Source organism: Cebidichthys violaceus, unplaced genomic scaffold (assembly GCF_023349555.1).
Source record: "Cebidichthys violaceus isolate CVI_PGR_0920_01 unplaced genomic scaffold, fCebVio1.0.p SCAF_45, whole genome shotgun sequence".
NCBI lineage: Eukaryota > Metazoa > Chordata > Actinopteri > Perciformes > Stichaeidae > Cebidichthys > Cebidichthys violaceus.
Window position 1 is genome coordinate 1,191,618 of NW_027176650.1, and position 17,380 is coordinate 1,208,997.

A 17,380-nucleotide genomic window follows, 5' to 3' on the forward strand; every position below is an offset into this window, starting at 1 on the left:
TGACTCAAGAATGAGACTGGAGGCGAGAGCAGGTTTTGGTAAATGTTGCCGTCGTAGTGCGGTGTGACCGTAGCAACGGCTGTCAGCTGGTGGTGTGATGTAGAGCAGCGGCGATGCGTTATGAAGCTCTCTGAGCATTCATTAGGCCGTCACGCCTCGCAGGTTTCGCAATTATTGTTGACCTTTAAGAGGAGGGATCGATCCTCTCACACACACACACACACACACACACACGTACTAATCCACCTCCCACCCGGAGGCTCCTTCTACGTTTCGGTCATGAAACAACATCCTGCTGGGTGTTTAGCTAGCTTAGCTGTTAGCCCCGTTAGCTGCTAGCTCCGATAGCTGCTAACGGCTAACTAGCTCTTCTTCCACAGGCCTGAGGCTCAGCTTCAGTCAGCGCTGCGGTTCAGCTCGATATTTGCTGAGTCATCGTTTTACACACAGACTCACAGTGACTTGTGTCGAGCGTCTAGAGATCCGTACGGAACCAGAGGAGAACCTCAAACGTTAAGAGATCAAATATAACATACGCCTTCAAAAAGCGCAAAGACGAGAGGTACTTCAGTCAAGAGTACAATACAAAAGTACAACGTAAAAGTACAATGTAAACAACAACAAAGTATGAAGTGTAAAAAAAAAACGCACCAGTCTGCAAAATATTAATTATGATGATACTGTATGAATGTGACTCCCAGTGGTCCCAGTGGAAACATTACCTCCTCCTCCTCCTCCTTCTCCTCCGCCTCCTCCATCACCATGGTAACAGGCTAAACAGCGAGGCGGCGTGGGTTAAGCATCACTCAGCTGATATTTATCACCCACTTAGGCTTTATGGCTTTATGATGGGAGATCATCAACGCCTGGACCTGTGTGTGTGTGTGTGTGTGTGTGTGTGTGTGTGTGTGTGTGTGTGTGTGTGTGTGTGTGTTCATGTTCAAGTTTATGGTTGCAGGTGCAACCATTTATTACATGAGAGGTTTGAGAGACAGAGAGAGACCGAGAGAGAGAGAGACCAAGAGAGAGACCAAGAGAGAGACCGAGAGAGAGACAGAGAGAGACCGAGACAGAGAGAGACCGAGAGAGAGACCAAGAGCGAGACCAAGAGAGAGACCAAGAGAGAGACCGAGAGAGAGACAGAGAGAGACCGAGAAAGAGAGAGACCAAGAGAGAGACCGAGAGAGAGACAGAGAGAGACCAAGAGAGAGACCGAGAGAGAGACAGAGAGAGACCGAGAAAGAGAGACCAAGAAAGAGAGACCGAGAGAGAGACAGAGAGAGAGACAGAGAGAGACCGAGAGAGAGAGAGACCAAGAGAGAGACAGAGAGCAACCGAGAGAGAGAGACAGAGAGAGACCGAGAAAGAGAGAGACCAAGAGAGAGACCGAGAGAGAGACAGAGAGAGACCGAGAAAGAGAGAGACCAAGAGAGAGACAGAGAGAGACCGAGAGAGAGACAGAGAGAGACCGAGAGAGAGACCGAGAGAGAGACAGAGAGACAGAGAGAGAGACCGAGAGAGACCGAGAGAGAGACCAAGAGAGACAGAGAGAGAGAGAGACCAAGAGAGAGACTGAGAAAAAGACAGAGAGACCGAGAGACAGAGAGAGACCGAGAGAGAGACAGAGAGAGAGAGAGAGATCGAGAGAGACCAAGAGAGAGACAGAGAGAGACCGAAAGAGAGAGAGACCAAGAGAGAGACCGAGAGAGAGACAGATAGACCGAGACCGAGAGAGAGACAGAGACAGAGAGAGACCGAGAGAGAGACAGAGAGAGACCGAGAGAGAGACAGAGAGAGAGACAGAGAGAGACATAGAGAGAGACCGAGAGAGAGGTGTGAGGAGGGCCTGGAATAATTTAGGAAACAAGAGAAAAATTCCATAATTTCTTTGAACGTTTGTAACTGTGTAACTGGTTTATGTTCACTGTTCACAAACAAAGTATAGCAACGCTTCAGTACTGTGTGAGTGTTTTCTGCACTGGGTGTGTGTGTGTGTGTGTGTGTGTGTGTGTGTGTGTGTGTGTGTGTGTGTGTGTGTGTTTAGTTTAGACAGGATGCGATGGATCGCTCAGGTTCATCTCCTGCTAGCGAGGCCCGTCTCTTCCGCTAAGTGAGGCCTGCGATTGGTCGGGACAAAGCGTGGCTCTCCCATGACGGGACAGTTTTGAACCGACGGTCACATTGTTACGGCGGCGTTGTTACGGCGGCGTTAAGCTCGTGCAGCCGGTCGTCACGTCTGCAGAGAGGCGGTTTGTTGTTCACCGTCGTGCCGTTGGTTCATTGTCCTGATGAGAAACCTGAAGAAGAAGTTTTCTCTCACCGAGCAATGAGCGTGCATATTCATAGAGACCGTCACACATGGGTGGACTGAACACTTCTCTGACACCTCAACGTCCTCCCACTCAGATGTCTGAGTCCTGCAGCAGAGTGTGCTTGTTACTCCCCCCCCCCCCCCCCCCCCCCCCCTCTCCTTGTGCTTTATTAGTCTGCAGGTCCATAAAGCAGACTGGAAAACGTGCTGAGACTGGATGTTCTCTGCACATTTACTCCCCGAAAATACACTCCGAGAAGCTAAAAAAAGGGAGCTGGACTCAGCCAAGAGAGGGGGTGGGTGGGGGGGGGGCGATCTTTAAACAAACCGAGTCCGATGTGGGTTTTGTGGACTCCGCTGTGCTCCCCTCGCTGTTTGTCCTTCTGCTTCACGGCGAGGCTTTAACCAATGTTGGCGCAGAGTTTGTGAGCCTCACGTTTCAAGGTTAGGAAGAACGAGGTTCTTCGGTCCGGAGAGGAAGCAGCGGGACGGAGGCAGAGAGAGGACTTGTTGGCAGTCTACACTTTAAACATGAACACACCCTTTAAGGCGACACGGACTAAGTGAAGCGAAGCACACTGCAGCATCAAGGGAACAAGGGAACAAGGGAGTTCATACGAGGACACTGAGGGAACTCCTAGCCTCTAGCTTCCGTAGCTCCAGGTATTACGCTTTAATCAGACGAGCCTCTCGGTCCACTGCTGAAGACGACCCGGTTGACGGTCGCTAGAATCGGGGCGAGGCTTTTTTTTGATGATGCAGATCTTTTAAATATTTAGTGCTTGCCGGGTTACATCACGAGATCGCCGGTAACCCTCCGCTCGTTCTCTGCTATTGTCTCATCTTCACAGGCGGGCCCGACCGCCGCTCGAGTGCCGCTCGTGATTACATCGCATTAAAGTCCCGGCTTCAAAAGGGGCCCCGTGATTTATTAAGAGCACTGGAGGTTCAAACGAGCGGCGCAGCGCTGCACCGAGTCCTTCTGAACGCGGCGAGATGGTGACCAAGAAACCAGACCAGTGTAAAGTGTAGAACGTGAACGCAACAACCAGCTGTGGAATCAAGAGCAGCAGCTACGACATGCTCAAATGTATGCATGGACATTGTGCAAGTCTCTGTGTGTGTGTGTGTGTGTGTGTGTGTGTGTGTGTGTGTGTGTGTGTGTGTGTGTGTGTGTGTGTGCGTGTCATTATGTAAGCGTCCATGCTGTGATATGTGATATGATGATGCTTTGTTCCCACGCATGGAAATTAGCTCCAACAGACCAACACGCTGAAGAGCTGAGAGTGGGTGTATAAGAGTGTGTGTGTGTGTGTGTGTGTGTGTGTGTGTGTGTGTGTGTGTGTGTGCCTAGACACAGGCCAGACATGCTCTGTACATCACTATCACATCTACGCAACTGACTGTTGCTTAAAAAGATAAGGAGCTATTATTAAACTCATGAAGCCGAGCAGTCGTGTCTCAGCGCTGCCTGTTTGACAGTAAAGTACCGTCACCTGGTGCAGGTGTGTGTTCTCTTTGAGGTTTTAGACATTTTGTGATTGATGGATTCAGCTCTGGCGCCATTTTGCATTTTCATACTTTTTGCTCCAATATCGAGACCGACGTGAAGAGACGGAGAGAGACACCCGTGTCTTCTATTCATAGGTAACTAGAGACGGGACGTATATATATATATATATATATATATATATATATATATATATATATATATATATATATATATATATGTATATAGTCCTCCATCTCTTCCTACAGTACACATTACATACATTACTTTATGTCTCCATAATATAGATCGAGCAAATTAAAGTCTGTCAAATCAACGCAAAAAGCTTGTCAAAATGTAATATTGTCATAAAGCAAAAACCTCTCTGGCTGATAAATGTATATTGTCTTAAAGTATATTGTCTTAAAGTATATTGTCTTGATGTATATTGTCTTGATGTATATTGTCTTAAAGTATATATATTGCACACTGAGGTGACACTGAATCACATCAGTGTTTCTGCTGGAGGTGGTTGAAAGGTGCCTCTGATGCTCTGGGAGTGAGATCAGGAGGAGTTCCTCACGGTGCATAGTTAAGCGTTAGCATGAGTCAGCACATTGTCCCGTCTGTCAGGCGACGTTTGAAGACATCATCTCGGGTATTTCGTGGCATTTTTAACGGACCAAACTAATGAATAATCAACACACTGATCAATGTTGAAGCTCATCTGCAGCACTGAAGACATCAGTGCATCGTCTCTCTGCAGTTCACCCAACAATAAAGACACCACATCTGTACCAACGTGTTAGCATGAAGGCTAACGTCACTGAACCTGCTGCAAAACGTCCAATCTGCCTCTAGTCTGCTCACACGTGAATGTAGCCGATCAAGAGTCGCCGTGACTCCAGATGAAGCTGCAGAGAGAGCAACATGCTAACATGTTAGCGTGAAGCTCTCTCTCCAGATGAAGCTGCAGAGAGAGCAACATGCTAACACGTTAGCGTGAAGCTCTCTCTCCAGATGAAGCTGCAGACAGAGCGAAATGCTAACATGTTAGCGTGACGCTCTCTCTCCAGATGAAGCTGCAGACAGAGCGACATGCTAACACGTTAGCGTGAAGCCATTCCACTGAAAACGATGTCGGCGAGCACGGAGTAAGATTTGACCTCAGTGAACTTCTGTGCCGGTCCATCTCTCTGACAGAAACCTGGTTTTAACATCCAAAAGAGGGAACGAAAAGTCTGATCTCATGAGTTTTCACTTTAGGCCTGCAGGCAACAACAGCTAGGAGATTATGTGGAGGTGTAATAACACACTGTGGATGTACTGAAACATGCACGTCTGCGTACTCCTCCAGCACTCGCTCTCATTATTTCAGGACTAACTTGTCAGCATAAAGTTAATAGAGATCCCGATACAGACGCCGTCTATCCCCATCCAGTCGGCTGTGAATACAGACGCCGGATGACTCCTCTGGAATTATGGGAAATAATGTGCAGAATGTGAAACGGAGGATGGTAGATTAATGGCGTCTAATGAAAGGGATGGAAGCAGCAGAAAGACGGATGAAGACCGAGGAGGTTTCACGATGGCTTTATGAGACCCTTATTTTTTTTAAAAGCAGTCTGGAGTCGAGTTTAAGAGCAAAATAAAAGCAGCAAAGCTGAGAGCGCCGGCCGGATAATTAAAGCCGCGAGGCGATAACCGGACAGAATAACGGAGAGGACGGCAGGTTAGCCCTCCGGCAACCGGCTCGGGTCAGATCCCACTGAAGGAATATAATTGTGTTATTATCTTTGAGGGGGGTTTGAGATCTGTCCGTATCTTCTTGACTCTGTTGATGAACTCCAGCTCTAGAACTCCACGGACACCAGCAGGATGTTTCACTTTAATACACGGTTAAAACTTCTGAATAAAGTTGGTGTTTGGATCAAGACGTGATTGAAACCCCCCCACAGTCCCCATGAAGCCGATTACAGTTAAACTATGAATAATTAATAACTAATGATGTTGTTTTGTCCTCCCGCACTTTGATTGTTCACCCTGATCTTTACGTATTTAGTGAAGAACACCAGAGACGAGGCTCGGCTTTGGCACATATTCTCTAGCTCTACGCTTATTAATTAGTTCGTTTTTATTTAGTTAGTTTGTTGTCTAAACATAACTAATCTAAACCTTTTTAACTTAATGCCGTCCTGAAAAATAAGTCTTTCCGAGCGAAACAAGAACAAAAAAAAAACAGACTTTTTGTCTTATTTTATATAATCAACTGACTATATTTCCTGACTATTTCTATCTCTAACGAGAACATCTACACACCTTTATGATCCCCCCCCCCACGCCCCCCCCCCACACACACACACACACACACACACACACACACACACGCCTTAATTTCCTTGTAGCATCCTCACCTGATGTCCACTACTGCTGTGCTCTAATGTCATTATTCTGTAATAGTTTTGTTTCATCACAGCCGCCCGGTGAAAGGTTAACCTTTAATAAATAAATGATTAATGGATTCTCTCTCTCTCTCTCTCACTCTCTCTCTCTCTCTCTCTCTCTCTCTCTCTCTCTCTCTGAAGAGACACGGTGGGAGGAGGAGAGTGTTCTTCACTTCCAGAGGTAAAAAGAACAGAGACAGAGAGAGAGAGAAATCTCCCATCATGCAGTGCTTCTGAGGGTTTCTCGGCTGTAATTGGGTTTTTGTTTTTTTCTTTCCTGCAGTAATCCGGCTCTGATGGCTACTTATCCTTCACGGAACAAGCGGCAGCCATCTTGGTAATGAGAGGCCACGCCGCTAACTGTGACAGCTAATGGTCCTGTCCTTTGGTTTTAATCACGGCGGGAAGTCTTCGCCTCAAAAGCATCTTTTTTTTTGTCTATTTTTCAAAAAGGCTCTTCTGTGACATTTTACATCTTTGTGAAGCAGAGAGCGTCTGCATTCAGAGAGCGCACACAGCTTTAAAAAATAATGAGCTTTAACACACTGGAGTCATGAAACTGGAAGAACTGTGAAATATTCACCCTGGAAAAAGTATCACCACAGCAGCACAGCATGAGTTCCAGAGGAAAAAACTGTGAGGAAACGTCATCGATTGAGATATTGGATAAAAATGTCCGCCATCATTTTGTGAGTAGCGTTTAGTGGAGTGAGTGAAAAACACCCGACTCACCTGTGAATCAACAATCGGGACGTTTCCTAATGTTCCTCTTTGGGTTCACTTAAAACTCATGATATATTGTTGTACTCGTGTGTACTTGTGTGTACTCGTGTGTACTTGTGTGTACTCGTGTGTACTTGTGTGTACTTGTGTGTACTCGTGTGTACTCGTGTGTACTCGTGTGTACTTGTGTGTACTTGTGTGTACTCGTGCATGTGTTCTACTGATCGGCTGCTGTCTGTAAGCCAAAGTAAAACTTGACTCCATCTGAAAACCACATTTCCCATCAGCCCATTGACTCTCTGTCCTCCCTGCTCTTATTAAACTGAAAGAGTAGTTTTCATTTCCAAGCTTGTTTCTTCGTTTTGTTAATGTTGATATGAATTAATGTATCTGTCAGATAGAAACATTTAATGAGAGTGAAGTGTCTTTATCACCAAACTGCAGCTGGAACAAGTTGAATTATTCCATGTTTTTAGAAGAACGTGAGAGGGAATGACTGAGATGTGACGAGAGACACACACACACACACACACACACACTAGTTGATAACAGACCTGGTGAACTCTGATCACTTAATCCCTCTCACACACAAACAGTAAAAGTACACAGTAACACTGCTAATCCACTTCTGCTCTGTGACTCTGTGTGTTAGCTGCAGATGATCGGACAGAACCGAGTCTGGAGTGAGCAGCCGGTCGCCTTTAATCTGGCAGAGATCTCCAACTGTGACCCCTCAGATAACCAACGTCTTCCTCATCAGCTTCCTCAGAGCTCCACACACTCATCCAGGCTTCAGGAGGAACATCGTGACAGGATGGAGTGAGAGGACGGAGTGAGAGGACGCAGTGAGAGGACGCAGTGAGAGGACGCCACCTGACCGCTACAACCACTTTAAGTTCTTAACAGAACCAGTTATGTATTGAATACACAAAACACACCTGAACCGCTGACCCATCAACTGGACAGCAGGTCCTTTCAGTAGAACCCGAGCTCTCACACGGAGCTCGTCCTCGTGAGGAAGTTTGGTCGTCAGACTTTAATCATTATTGTATCGTTATGGTCTGCATCCTGAAGCTCCGTCAGCCTGACCTTGCATGCACAGACATATATATTCATATATACATATATATATATATATATATATTCTATCATTAAGCCGTCCTGAAGACGCTCTGCTGACATTAAGAGCCGGAGTCTCGCTGTGAGGGAAAGTTCAGAACCTGCTGTGTGAGAGCAGGCGGTAAAACCACCGTTAACGATCCGTCACACACTTCCTGACACACGTTAACAATTAAATCATCCAATACTTCACATTTCAGTCAGAAGCAACAAGCAGCACCACTATAACTGACGCGATTGATTGGCTATTGATGGAGCCTAAACGTTTAAAAAACGGGTTATTCAAACAATGCTGTTGGTATTTTGAACAAATGACATTTTCCAAATAAATTTGCTTCAAATTTGCTACGAAATTTGCTTTGAAATTTGCTTTGACGGCCATCGTCAGCCACTCGACTCCACACACGCGCGGCACGCCGACGGCCTCCACAACACCCTCCGAGCTTTAAGGATTCCTGCAGCGTACGAATAAGAAGCAGCTTCTGCTCTAAATGTGCACAAATCTGATGAGATCAGCGAGAGCGTGGCGCGAAGACGAGATGAAAGGTTTTCACACTCAACAGGTCAAATGGAACGGGCGCTAACAGCCGCCTGTTGACCCGGAGCCACCAGCTCGGAATGTATTATGTGGAAAACGGCTGTTATGATCACTTTATATGTGAACTAAGGCACGGCCGCAATTTCACAGGTGTTCCCTTAATAAGACCTGAAAAGCGGTACTTTACAGTTATTATGGGTCCGACGGTTGAAGCCGTAAAATTGCTCTTTAGCTTGTGATAAAAGAAAACAACTGGATCTCTTTAAATGCTCGTGAAACATTGAGGATTGATGCACAGATATTGTAATTTAACTGTGGGGGAGGAGCGCACCGGCTGGAGGACAGAGGCCTTTTTCTGTACAGGTTAACAGGGTGGCGAGCGCCACTGAAGGATGGCTGTTACAGCACCGGTTTCAACAACATGTTAGAATCCATAAATGTCCAGCTGTGCACCATCCATCAAGGCACAAACTGCTCCGCTGTGAATGGTAGAGAGACCGTCCTTGAATACGGTGTGGACGCATCAGGAAGGACGAATCACAGCAGCTGAAAAACGGCAAAGACGCTCAGAGACACATCCGGAAGAAACATACATTTATTCTCACTGAGGGGGAAAAGACAGACGAGATATTTCAACATTTGATTCTGGAAAACAGAATACAGATTAGATGAAATTCAATCAGCTAAATGGAAAATATTTAGATTTACATTTTCCAGCAGAGGACACTTCATAAAAGCTGTATTTTTGAGGAGATGATTCATAATCAGATGATTGTTATGCTAATGAACCCATTAACTGTCTGAACATTTTTAAAAAACATATTGGTGCATTCTGTTGCCCACTAACCAACAGAACCGTTCACTACTTTTCTGACTGTAAAGTTGTTTTTGAGACTTCTGCAAGTTGGTGCAACCGAGCCGAAGACTTTGTTTCTCAACACAAAGCTTTATACGGTCATTAGTAGAACAGAATATACCGATCTCTGCGTTTCAAACATTCAAAACGTACGTAACATGCTTATAAATACATCAATATATGGAACGCAGTGTAGTACAAGTGGAAATACCTGGTCGATGCCAGATACTGTAACAAGTCATAGCATCATTGCATGTAAGAAAATATGTCAGATCCCAAATACAAGCCAAAGAATTTCCATCGTCATTCACCTACTTTAAAGAGATTTAATAGAATCCACTCAAAGTTTGAATATGAAAATATAAGAAAAAGAGAAATGTGTTTTCAGGGAAACTTAAAGGAATGACAGAAGTGTTGCCGCTCATCTGAGCTGCAGTTTGTCCAAACATCAGAAAGACGGCTGATTCTGTGGACAGTGACGAGTGAGAGACGAGTGAGAGACGACGGCTCCGGATGAAAAGACAAAGGTGGATGAAAACAGAGGGAGGATGCGGCGTCCTCATCAGTGCTGTCGGCCGCTGCAGCCTTTTCATCCAGATAATGCACCTCCACCCAAGGTGAAGACATCACCTCTGATGGACCCGCGCTGCTGCCAGATTCATTCCTGCACACTATCCCTTTAAGTGCCCCCCCCCCCCCAACATTAATCCAGCCTGAAATCAAGAGATTGCATCTTCACCAAAAAAACCCCACAACAACAACAACAACAAACACAGCCATCAGTGAAGATCAAGGCCATTTATAAATCGCCGTGTCTCCCACCAGCGCCACATAAATCGCCAGCGTCCTTCAGGGCTTATTAAAGAACCGAGTGGCACTTTGGTTCCATGCTGAATGTCATCGTTTACCACGTTTTCGGGGGACCGTCAGCGGCAATGAGAGCGTTTAAATGCACTCACAAACCCCGTTAAAGTGTCTCCGTCTGAAGGTCGGCGTGTGAGGCGATCCTCTACGGTTAGGTAAGAAACTGCTGCTACCACCGCGTCACCTGAAAATATACCATTCATATACGATATAATGAACTTACTGTCAACCAGTCTCCAAAGCAACGTCACACAGAGACAACAAATGTACTTGAAATATTAACAATAATAATAAGACGTCAACGTTGATTAATCAGCGGATCCCTTCGTGTATAAGATGTCTGATACCGATGCCGAGGTGTTCAAGGTTGCTTGTTTCGTTCAACAAAGAATCTAAAACCCAAAGATACACCGATATTAATAAGAATAAAGCAACAATGCATTTCCAAAGCTGGAACCATTAAATGATCTAACACATTGGAACTGTTGGCGACTGACTTTCTGCAACCAAGGTTGTTTTTCTTTTTGTATCTTCTGGGTTCAAATATCCAAGTTTACTCGTCAATTCAAAAAGCTTTCAGCCTCTTACCGTCACAGAGCTCAGCCGTCGGAGCGTCCGTGAACGCACCGCAGAGAAACACCTTGAAAGCACCGTATTAAACGGTCGCAGCTTGCGACGGCGTCGCCATGTAATGAGAATGTAGCTGTGACAAACATGACTAATGTGCACTGTGATGGATGTCCCATCGAGAGCAGCTCTGTCGACACTATTTCACTCGTTCCAGAAGCTCTGCCAAGACATTTGAGATTAAAACAACAGCTAAAAGTCAGTTCAAAGAATCAGTAAAGTCAACGGTGTATTAACAGCGTCGACTTTAAGAGGTGATCATATGGTTCAAGAAGACCATAATCCGTCTCAAGGACTCATGAAACATAAATGAATCTGTGCCCCAGCAGGAGACGGTTCACGTTAATTACTTCATATTTGGCATTTAACATGTTTAGGCTATAGAGCTCGAGATGTGACTTCTTTCTTCTCCTGTTTAGTTTGGTATCCATTATTTTTTTTTCTTCCTCCGAGCAATTAGGTTTTACTGCTTTGAGAAGTGAAAGCATTAGCAATGGGGGCAGGAAAATCAATCTGAATAACACCGTGTAATGAAAAAATAGTGCCGGTTATAACGTTTAACATAATGGACGGCCATAACTGGCAATTTAAATAAATTATTCAAAAAGCTTAATTTGAGCGAGGCACTTAACCTGCGGCTGCTGCAGCAGGCGGAGGACCGGTCGGTAACCGGTCCGAGAACAGCGCGAGGGGGGGGATTTATATTCAAGGGTTATCGCTGATCGTGCGGATTGACTTGAACAGAGCGACCGTTAGTGAAAGTTATAAAGTCAATAACGAGAATAACAGGCGACAAAGTTCACTGGAGGGGGGGGGGGGGGGGGGGGTGGGGGGGGGGGGGGGCTCGAACAAACACAGGACCTTCACCTAGGAGACGGTTGTTTGTGTCCCGTGTGAAACCAGAATTAAACGTTGACTTGATGTTTGTAATGTAAGGGTACCTGAGAATGTCTGCTCAGGGCTGTTATATATCTATAGTTACGTTGTTACATTACAATGTTATTTAATGTTATTAAGTTCAGTTATTGTGTTGCGTTACGTTGAGTTTCGCCACGTTGAGTTTTATGCAGATAATCTGACTGTGTACCCAGATAAGTAGTCTATGAGTAAAACCAGTAGCTGTGTGTGTGTGTGTGTGTGTGTGTGTGTGTGTGTGTGTGTGTGTGTGTGTGTGTGTGAGTGTTTCCATGTGTGCGTGATGCATAATGAAGTAAAACGGCTTTAAAACAAGGCTAGACAAGACGTCACATCATGCTGAAAATATATTTGAGTGCAACATCAAAGGACGGAGAGAGAGAGAGAGAGAGAGAGAGAGAGAGAGAGAGAGAGAGAGACAGAGAGAGAGAGAGAGAGAGAGACAGAGAGAGAGAGAGAGAGAGAGACCCTGCTCCCATCTCTTCTCCATCATGTATCTCCATCTTTTCATTTAATCATTCTTGTTTGCAAGTCTGACTCACACTTCCTCTCCTCCTCTCTCCTCTCTCTCTCTCCCACTCTTTCCATCCTTTTCCTGTATGCTCACTCGCCCACCTCCTCTTTCATGGTCCGTCCGTTTACCCATCCGTCTTCCTGCTGAGCTCTGCAATCCAACTCTGCAGTAATGCGACTAAAAGCCAAATTCACTGAAGGCCAGCGGACGTTGTACGTCAGTGTCAGTGGGGTCATGGTTGGTTGGTTGGTGTGTGTGTGTGTGTGTGTGTGTGTGTGTGTGTGTGTGTGTGTGTGTGTGTGTGTGTCAGCCTAGACACAGGCCAGACATGCTCTGACACACACACACACACACACACACACACACACACACACAGTTAAGATCATACCGTTAACCTAATAATTAATAATTCAGAGGGCAGATTTTGAACTGCGTAAGTGCAAAGTGACGTCCTCCGTTTCCGTCTCTCAGGCTGCGTTTCGTTAGTAGAAACTAAACCCGATGTGGCCGGCGTGTAAATAAAGCCGGTCGCGTCCAGCTGGTATCCCGACCGCCCCGAGACCAACGCAGCCAGCACCAGTGGAAACATTTACATCTAGATTGAATTAAATGGATGGGAGATCATTTGGATTGTGGTTGCTGGAGGCCACAACACACACACACACACACACACACACACACACACACACACTCCTGTTCTTTCACTAGTGGATTTGATTAGTTGTATATAGGTCCATCTGTCTGTCTCTCACACACACTTAGGAATCAAATGAAGCAGACCTCATAAACATTTACAATGTGAACACACAAGCAACCACAAAACACTTGTTCTCCTCAATCTGTATCAAATAAACACACACACACACTCAGAGAGAGAGAGATGTCACTGCAGGCCTGCATTTGTCAAATCCACACACACACACACACACACACACACACAGCAGCCTGCTGTTACTGAGCAGCGCGGTCACGCCACACAAACAACAAATGGAGAAGTCAGTCTGCAGTTTGTGCAGCGAGCGGCGGCGGCGTGATGCTCGACGACTTCTCAAACAAGTTTACAGACTCAGACGCCGCTGGTCTGCTGCCAAGTCTGACACTGCAGCAAAGTGACACCACGCTCTGCCAAAAACACCACGTCTCCTTCAAGAGAACATCCACCCAAAAACAAACACCAGAGTTTCAGCGCTGGACGTGTTCTCAGTGCATCAGTTAGATGGGTAGATTTGTTTCCCACAGCTGGACTGTGGACTCTCTCTCGCACCTGCCAAACAAAAATCAACACGTTTCAGAGCCAACTAGATGTTTACAAGTGCACTGGACTCCATGACGGCTGGTCGGCTGCCAAACCACTGCCACGCTCTTCAGGGAGGCTTCAACGCTGCACCAAGAAACACTCACTTCAGTGTGAGGAACACTTCAGTGTGAGGAACACTTCAGTATGAGGAACACTCACTTCATTATGAGGATCACTTCAGTGTGAGGAACACTTCAGTATGAGGAACACTCACTTCATTATGAGGATCACTTCAGTGTGAGGAACACTTCAGTATGAGGAACACTTCAGTATGAGGATCACTCACTTCAGTATGAAGAACACTCACTTCAGTGTGAGGAACACTTCAGTATGAGGAACACTGCAGTATGACGATCACTCACTTCAGTATGAAGAACACTCACTTCAGTGTGAGGATCACTTCAGTGTGAGGAAACACTTCAGTGTGAGGAACACTTCAGTGTGAGGATCACTTCAGTGTGAGGAACACTTCAGTGTGAGGATCACTTCAGTGTGAGGAACACTTCAGTGTGAGGATCACTCCAGTGTGAGGAACACTTCAGTGTGAGGATCACTTCAGTGTGAGGAACACTTCAGTATGAGGATCACTTCAGTATGAGGAACACTCACTTCAGTATGAGGAACACTTCAGTATGAGGAACACTCACTTCAGTATGAGGAACACTAACTTCAGTATGAGGAACACTCACTTCAGTATGAGGAACACTCACTTCAGTATGAGGAACACTAACTTCAGTATGAGGAACACTCACTTCAGTATGAGGAACACTTCAGTATGAGGAACACTCACTTCAGTATGAGGAACACTAACTTCAGTATGAGGAACACTCACTTCAGTATGAGGAACACTTCAGTATGAGGAACACTCACTTCAGTATGAGGAACACTAACTTCAGTATGAGGAACACTCACTTCAGTATGAGGAACACTTCAGTATGAGGAACACTCACTTCAGTATGAGGAACACTAACATCAGTATGAGGAACACTCACTTCAGTATGAGGAACACTTCAGTATGAGGAACACTCACTTCAGTATGAGGAACACTAACTTCAGTATGAGGAACACTCACTTCAGTATGAGGAACACTTCAGTATGAGGAACACTCACTTCAGTATGAGGAACACTAACTTCAGTATGAGGAACACTCACTTCAGTATGAGGAACACTAACTTCAGTATGAGGAACACTCACTTCCAGTATGAGGAACACTTCAGTATGAGGAACACTCACTTCAGTATGAGGAACACTAACTTCAGTATGAGGAACACTCACTTCAGTATGAGGAACACCTTCAGTATGAGGAACACTCACTTCAGTATGAGGAACACTAACTTCAGTATGAGGACACTCACTTCAGTATGAGGAACACTTCAGTATGAGGAACACTCACTTCAGTATGAGGAACACTAACTTCAGTATGAGGAACACTCACTTCAGTATGAGGAACACTTCAGTATGAGGAAACACTCACTTCAGTATGAGGAACACTAACTTCAGTATGAGGAACACTCACTTCAATGACACTTCAAGTGAGGAACACTCACTTCAGTATGAGGAACACTCACTTCAGTATGAGGAACACTCTCAGTATGAGGTACAATCACTTCAGTAAGAGGAACACTTCGTATGAGAACACTCACTTCAGTATGAGACCTATTTTGAGGATCACTCAGAACACTACTTCAGTATGAGAACTCTCACTTCAGTAATGAGGAACACTTCAGTAGGAGGAACACTCACTTTTCAATGAGGAACACTAACTTCATTTATAGCGAACACTCAGGAACACTCACTTCAGTATGAGGAACACTCACTTCAGTATGAGGAACACTCACTTCAGTATGAGGAACACTCACTTCAGTATGAGGAACACTAACTTCAGTATGAGGAACACTCACTTCAGTATGAGGAACACCAGTGTGAGGAACACTTCAGTATGAGGATCACTTCAGTATGAGGAACACTCACTTCAGTATGAGGAACACTTCAGTATGAGGAACACTTCAGTATGAGGAACACTCACTTCAGTATGAGGAACACCAGTGTGAGGAACACCAGTGTGAGGAACATGCGTAGCTCCACGTGAGTCTCTCTACAACACTGTGGGGATGTGAGACGTAATGAGATCATTACTGAGCTTCACAAAGCCAGCTTTGATTTTAGATTCAACACTTTAGTCTGAAAAACATCCACTAACACTCTGTGGGAGCTGGAACAATCAGAGAAATAGATTTTTTTTTAAATAATCAGGCCACTCTGCAAACTGAATGTGTTTTGGCAGGATTACATCCACCGCTGTATCTTCAGCTTCAGTACTCCAACACCAAATATCAATGGCTACGACGCAAAAGGAATATTTATCGACCCCTCTGGTTGTATAGAAGTCTAGTCTAAAATGACTCTACTTCTCTCTTGATTTATTCCCTCAGTAAACATTGTTTATGTCTCAATCTCTAGTTTACAGTCTTCTTCAATACAGCATGATGTTCATTTAGTACATTATGGAACATTTAGAGTCAAACAGACCAGAAAGCAGGGGATGATTTAGGGGCGGGTTGACAGGTCTGAGTGACAGGTCTCTAGGTCATTCCTCCTCAGTCCATATATGGTCACTTCCTGTTCACTGGATGGAAAAAAGATGGCGACGGTGAACTCGCTGAACTTCGTCCCAGGTGGTTATTTGCTTGACGAGCAGTTAGCGGTGTATTTCACCCTCTGAGGTGAATTCTACGTTACATTGTGTCGTATTTCTGCAGGGTTGCAGCCTCAAAAGCCACAGAATCCTTTTTCGTGACTCCGTCCGACCGTCTTTAAAGCTGACTGTTAAGGTCTCGACTCATTGGACTGAAAACATTTTCCGACTCACTGACCGGAGCTTCTGAAACGGATCCTGGCCACATGAGCAGAAAGTGAGCAGAGGATCCTTCCACCGTGTTTCACCATTACTCGCAGACACTTCAGCCCGTCTCTGGAGGCTGACAAAAACACTCAAAAGGAGGAGGTCAGTTAGCGGACGTTCTTTAAAGCGCCCACGGGATGTTAACATCGAGATCTGGAAGCATTTTGTGGTTGAGAACCGTCAACATCGCTGTGACACCAAGCTTGTTTGGGTGCGAAAGCTCAGCCAGGCGTTGGGAGAGTCCTTCACAGCTGCTCAGTGTCACTCGGCTCCTCTCTGTCCACACTTTGTTGGAAAAGTGCTGAGCAAACACAGAAGCACAAAGCCAAAAAGGTTGCCTTTATTATCTCATTAACTTTATTTTTGAAGGACTTTTTCTCCCCGAGTCAAACTCTAATTAGGCTTTGCCTCGAATGAAAACGGGCAACGAGATGTGAATGCAAATGTGGTTAAAGAAAGGAACGCCAAAGACAATTACACGCAACACTGCGAAAATACAAAAAGGTAAAAGCAACATCGTCAACAGCCATGTTTGATCTCATATTACGACACAATTAAATCTTTAAATGTTTATGAACGTTACCTTTCCAACATTCACTTGGAATACAATAATACAGATTCTATTCTTCATATTTTGGCAGTCAGCTTATGGAAATTCATGCCAATAAAGCAAAAAAACACACAGAAAATATAGAGTAAAAATATAATGTAATAAATCACAGAAACCCTCTGCAGTGATGAAAACAAGAGAGAGAAACAACGTAATCGTTTTGAGTGGATT

At 45.2% G+C, this 17,380-nt stretch overlaps 1 protein-coding gene and 1 long non-coding RNA gene across 3 annotated transcripts in view; one reads left to right on the forward strand and one right to left on the reverse strand.

Moving 5' to 3' along the window:
- LOC137886713 (glutamate receptor ionotropic, delta-1-like) overlaps positions 1–17,380 on the reverse strand; it is a 404,646-nt gene that overhangs the window by 355,703 nt on the left and 31,563 nt on the right. The gene's annotated exons all lie outside the window — the stretch shown is intronic.
- LOC137886699 (uncharacterized) lies at positions 2,764–8,482 on the forward strand. Its single transcript, XR_011104991.1, has 4 exons — positions 2,764–2,974; positions 6,386–6,425; positions 6,528–6,933; positions 7,620–8,482. It is a non-coding gene; the product is annotated as an uncharacterized lncRNA (long non-coding RNA).